This window comes from Triticum aestivum, chromosome 4D (assembly GCF_018294505.1).
Source record: "Triticum aestivum cultivar Chinese Spring chromosome 4D, IWGSC CS RefSeq v2.1, whole genome shotgun sequence".
Taxonomy (NCBI): Eukaryota; Viridiplantae; Streptophyta; class Magnoliopsida; order Poales; family Poaceae; genus Triticum; species Triticum aestivum.
In genome coordinates this window covers 263681657-263687656 of record NC_057805.1, presented here as the reverse complement: position 1 = coordinate 263687656, position 6000 = coordinate 263681657, and positions in this window count along the sequence as shown.

Sequence of the window (6000 nt, the reverse complement as noted above, 5' to 3'; positions counted from 1 at the left end):
CTTACCCGGAAATCATCGCCGCTGCGGTTGAAGAGTCGAGCGCTGGTTGCGTGCCGGCCATGAAGATCGCCACCCGGTTTGGCAGATCGAAGGGGTCCGGAATACTGTCGCCCTCGGAACAGCCCCCAATCTGGCCATCTTGTAACTGATATAACAACTCGGTCTCTCCAGTCGATGACTCGTCACCGGAATAAACGACGGTCTCACCACCAGATTCCGATCTATCCTCATATTCACCTCCATGGATAACTCCCACGAAGGCACGCTTCATGATAGGCTTGACCCGGGCAGATCTCACACGTTGAGCCGTTTCGACAAGGTCGGCGCAGATGTCCGGCTCAGGGCCCGGTTCACCGATCTTGCCAATGAAAATGTGTATGCCACCAAAGGGGACCCGGTACCCGTACTCGATTGAGCCGACCTCGGGGCCCCTGCCTGCATCGTTGATGTAGAGCTTGCCGCGACGACTCTTGGTCATCCGGCCCATAGCGTAACCCTTGAGTCCTTCGAAGCTGCTCTCCAAGAACTTGAAACCATCGTGCGATAGCCCCACGGTGGGCGCCAACTGTCGTGGTTTTGTCACGGCTGATGTCCTAGAGAAAGGACTTAGTCGTGGAGCCATCACTACGGGTTAGCTTAAAGGGGTTAAAGCGGACAAGGGATGCAAGAAAGTTTATACTAGTTCGGCCCCTTACGATGAAGGTAAAATCCTACGTCTAGTTGTGATGGAATTGATGGGGTTTCGATGACCAGGGAGCAAAGCTGATACACACTTCTGTGATGCTATTGAACACAATTGCATCATCTACACGATCGACAAAGCAGATGGCACCACGTATTGCTGGGATGGCGCGTGTAAGTTGTTTCCGTCTCATGTTAATGATGATGCCGTGACACTGTTTGAACTTTTTGTGATGATTGGCATATCCCTGTTTGAGCAGAATTTGAGTAGAACTATGGCAATGTATTAGAGACGCCGTAAATCAGCTATATTTGGAATGAGTTAATTCATGCGATTGTGATCGTGTCATTACAGCCAATTTGTACCCCTGAATAATCAAACGGTTAGGAATATATGGATATTCTCCTTATTTTATAGTAATCTATATACTACTACTAAATATGAGTGTGTATCAATGGCCATGTTAGTTTCCTCATTTTCACGATGTAGAAACATGCACCACACTGTTGGTTTCATCTAACCATACATTAGGGAAGTAAATGTGCATATGGAGAACTCTATATTTGGAAGTAGTGAAATCCTGTAATGCTTACCATGTGTACATACCTATATTCGCCCTTCAGCAATCAATGGCTAGAATAATATCCTCACAAAAATTTCGCCCACAGAACACGAGTATATAACAATGCATGGTATGTTAGTTACCTTGAAGAATTTGTCTGTGAGGGCAGAACATGATTACATAACATGCATGACATGGTAGTTTCGTGTGAAGAATCGATTGCGAGATAACATGAGTATAACCATGCATGGCACTTCTATATTTTTGAACCCAGTATACATTTCCCTGTATTTTCCTCCCAGTTCCAACAGGGACATATCAATGTTGTTTCTTTCATTATCCTACTTGTCGTGGTTTTGTCACGGCAGATGTCCTAGAGAAAGGACTTAGTCGTGGAGCCATCACTACGGGTTAGCTTAAAGGAGTTAAAGCGGACAAGGGACACAAGAAAGTTTAAACTAGTTCGGCCCCTTACGATGAAGGTAAAAGCCTACGTCTAGTTGTGATGGAATTGATGGGGTTTCGATGACCAGGGAGTGAAGCTGATACACACTTCTGTGATGCTATTGAACACAATGGCATCATCTACACGGTCGACAAAGCAGATGGCACCACGTATTGCTGGGACGGCGCATGTAAGTTGTTTCCGTCTCATGTTAATGATGATGCCATGACACTGTTTGAACTTTTTGTGATGATTGGCATATCCCTGTTTGAGCAGAATTTGAGTAGAACTATGGCAATGTATTAGAGACGCCGTAAATCAGCTATATTTGGAATGAGTTAATTCATGCGATTGTGATCGTGTCATTACAGCCAATTTGTACCCCTGAATAATCAAACGGTTAGGAATATATGGATATTCTCCTTATTTTATAGTAATCTATATACTACTACTAAATATGAGTGTGTATCAATGGCCATGTTAGTTTCCTCATTTTCACGATGTAGAAACATGCACCACACTGTTGGTTTCATCTAACCATACATTAGGGAAGTAAATGTGCATATGGTGAACTCTATATTTGGAAGTAGTGAAATCCTGTAATGCTTACCATGTGTACATACCTATATTCACCCTTCAGCAATCAATGGCTAGAATAATATCCTCACAAAAATTTCGCCCACAGAACACGAGTATATAACAATGCATGGTATGTTAGTTACCTTGAAGAATTTGTCTGTGAGGACAGAACATGATTACATAAGATGCATGACATGGTAGTTTCGTGTGAAGAATCGATTGCGAGATAACATGAGTATAACCATGCATGGCACTTCTATATTTTTGAACCCAGTATACATTTCCTGTATTTTCCTCCCAGTTCCAACAGGGACATATCAATGTTGTTTCTTTCATTATCCTACTTGTCGTGGTTTTGTCACGGAAGATGTCCTAGAGCAAGGACTTAGTCGTGGAGCCATCGCTACGGGTTAGCTTAAAGGAGTTAAAGTGGACAAGGGACACAAGAAAGTTTATACTAGTTCAACCCCTTACGATGAAGGTAAAAGCCTACATCTAGTTGTGATGGAATTGATGGGGTTTCGTTGACCAGGGAGCAAATACGCTTTGCCTGGGTCTCGAGTTTTTGTTTGTTGTCCCTGAACCGCCGCCGGGTCGTCCCCTTATATACATGGGTTGACGCCTGTCGGTTTACAGACTCCGATGCCGGCTCATAATCGTGTCCGGCTCGGTCTCTGCTACCCATATCTTACACTACAAGTTTACACCTCAATGCCGGTTTGTGTCTACATGCCTTAAACCGGCTTTGGGCCCTGGGCCTTCATGAAGCATCACCGTCTGTCTTCATGGGCTTCAGATACAGATGAACTACTTATGAAGTTAACCCGGCCTCTCCTGGCCGGTTTACGCCAAGTGGTAATATCCCCAACACTACTCATACTCTGAACAATGCTGATCTTACATTAATAATGCCTGTTCTTTTTTATATGATGCAATGTCCCTACAGTTACTGCCCATTGTAATCACACCACCTTTGCCAAAAACAGGGAAGCACAACTGGTTCCTCGCTCGATCAGACGACGACAAAAGACTGATGATCATTCGGACACTTGAGCCGGAAAAGTTATATTGCAAAAACCCCAATGTATACAAGCACCGTGAAATACGTGAGTATCCGGACAGTGGCTGTTACGTATATGAGCATGATACCAGCTTGTTGGGGCCTTCAGGATTTTTTAGTTGGAGGCGGTTAAACAGCCTTGGTTCACACTCTCTGTTTCTCGGACTCAATTATCCGATTAACTAGGAGATCACCATTGGCAAGGACCTGGATGGCAGAGAGGCTCTGTTTGCTATGGAAAACTGAGTCTACACGGCAAGTCCTACGAGTTCAGGAGCAAACTCCCCTGATTGTCAACAATACAGCCTGCAGCGAAAAGAAGGTGAGAATGACAAAGGCATCAGGATTAACTTCGATCCTTGGATGTCTCAATTACGACAGGCAGTGATGTGGTTCAAGCCTTCAGGTTGATAGGTAATTGGGCTGTTGTGTCGAAAGGGTGGAGTACTGGTGTCTCCGGATCATTGGTCGCTGAAGCGGGGCTGCAAATTATGATGGTGTTGGATCGTCTCTTCGAATGACTTTGTTGTCTTCGCTGCTTGTTCTGGATGGGTAGTTCTTTCTTTTGTTATGCATATTCCTTATCATTTGGTCATCCTCGTCTATGTCACTCTTACTATGTAATAGTTGCCTCTGTTTAGAATGTCAATCTTGTCTGGATCACGAGAGTCTGAGTGCTGCAGATGGGTGCATTTTGGTGGTGTAGCAAGACTTCTTATGAACTATCATGTCTTGCTGTTTATGTCAGTAGTAGTCACTAGTCAGTGTTTGAATGTTGTATATATCGTTGTTTTGAACTTTTTATTGTCTCGAACTACTAGTGGGCTAAATTAGGGCATCACCATTCTCCACTGTTCAGAGTGTATCTCCTTTTTTCAAGTTATATAATTTGAGCTTAGTGTCTTTTCGATGATGTACACTTGTTTGGGCCAGTGAGGTGTCGTTGAATATGGGCCGAGTAGTAACGCAATGCCAAACATGTCAATTATGACTCTCAGGCCGGGCTCTCAAAAGAACCTAAAAAAAAGCCAGGCTCTCCAAAAAAGAAAGAACAAGGACTATTAGGCCGACATGTGGGCGCCACCGGTGTTTTCGTGCGCTTGCGCGCTGAGAGCATATTGGCGCTTGTTCGAAATTCAAGCTACCTTTTCATCCCCAATCTCCCGCACCTCCCCCACCTCTGGAATCTCGATTCCTACTCCAGTTCCCCCAAATCCCCCTCCTGTACTCCCTGTACTCAAGCTCACTATCATGTCGCCGGTCAACGCGGATCTCCGAGCCGGAGATCCTGAGGTCTGTCCTGCCTTCGGTCACTGCGTGCTGTCGCTCAACAGTGGCATGGCGGCGCTTGACGACTAGTTTGCCGGCAAAGTGCTGATGGTAACCATCAACTACGACCGGCCTCCCGTCTTGCCGGACGACCTTGTCAAAGCTCTTGGCATTGCGCACGGCATCCAAATGTGACTTTCTCGTCGAAGTTTATCCGCCACTGGCTGATTTCTTCGTCAGATTCCGGACAACTTTCGACTGCAGTCGTGTTTTCGAATCTTCCCGGCATTTGTTCTGCGATGGCACGCTGGTGAGCTTTGATCGGTGGCACCTAGGATGGGGCTCGGTGCCCTCTGAGCTTGAGTTTTTAACAAAGCATAACTTCCACGGCATGCCTCGACATGCTTGGAACAGCGAGTCCATGAATGAGCTTATCAACGACCCCGTAAGTATGTTTGTTCCTCCAGACAGCTGGGCTCTGACGGTTATGGCATGGATTAAGAAGCCGTCCACCATACCGAAGGTGATTGGTGTTGAGATACCGGTGCAGGAACTGGGGTTGTACTATTCTTTGCCACCCAGGCCGCCGCGGACCACGTTAGGGATGTACATGTATCGAGTGTTTGTGCATGTCGAAGAAGTGGGCAATCCATCAATCGAAGTCCTGCCGCCGCCGCTGGTGCCAGGGTCCGTCAACAACGTCCATTACAGGAGTCAACGTCAGACATTCCCCGTGTTGCTCGGAACGATGGATGGCAGAGGGCCTACTTCATCGCGCGGCGGAGGCCACTGCTTCTTTGGGAGAAGAGGCAGGACTGGCTGCCTGGATGTGCTCTAATTTGAGGTAAAAACTGAATCTTGTCAGATACTAGTTAAATCCGAGCTATGGGTGTGAAGCACTGATGTGCCAGTACATTTGATTGTGACCAGTTCTAATTTTGTACCTGAACTTTTTTTTAGAAAGGGCTGTATGTCAACTTAATGTGCTAGCAGAACTTATTGTGTTGTGTGTCTGTTTTCTTTGCACAGCACACAAGATATTTCCCTATCATTGATAAAGACGATGAACCATTATGTACGAGTTCGTTGGTTTCAACATAGCCCTACCAGTAGCGATCCACTGCTTCCATCCTGATTGTGCCGCATGCGTGAAATTTTTGTATGCAAGTTCAGTGTGCTATGATGTTCTATATGATTGTGTCAACTATATAAGTTTTTACTGAGCATCAGCAATGCATATGGCTGAAAGATGTATTTACGAGCATCGACCGATGGGTCTCTCTCTCTCACACACACACACACACACACTCACACACACACACACGCACAAGTGGGACCCGTTGAATTATTTCTTTGCTCGTGACAGCTTTTAATTAGGTTCCACTGTAATCTAACTTTTTTCT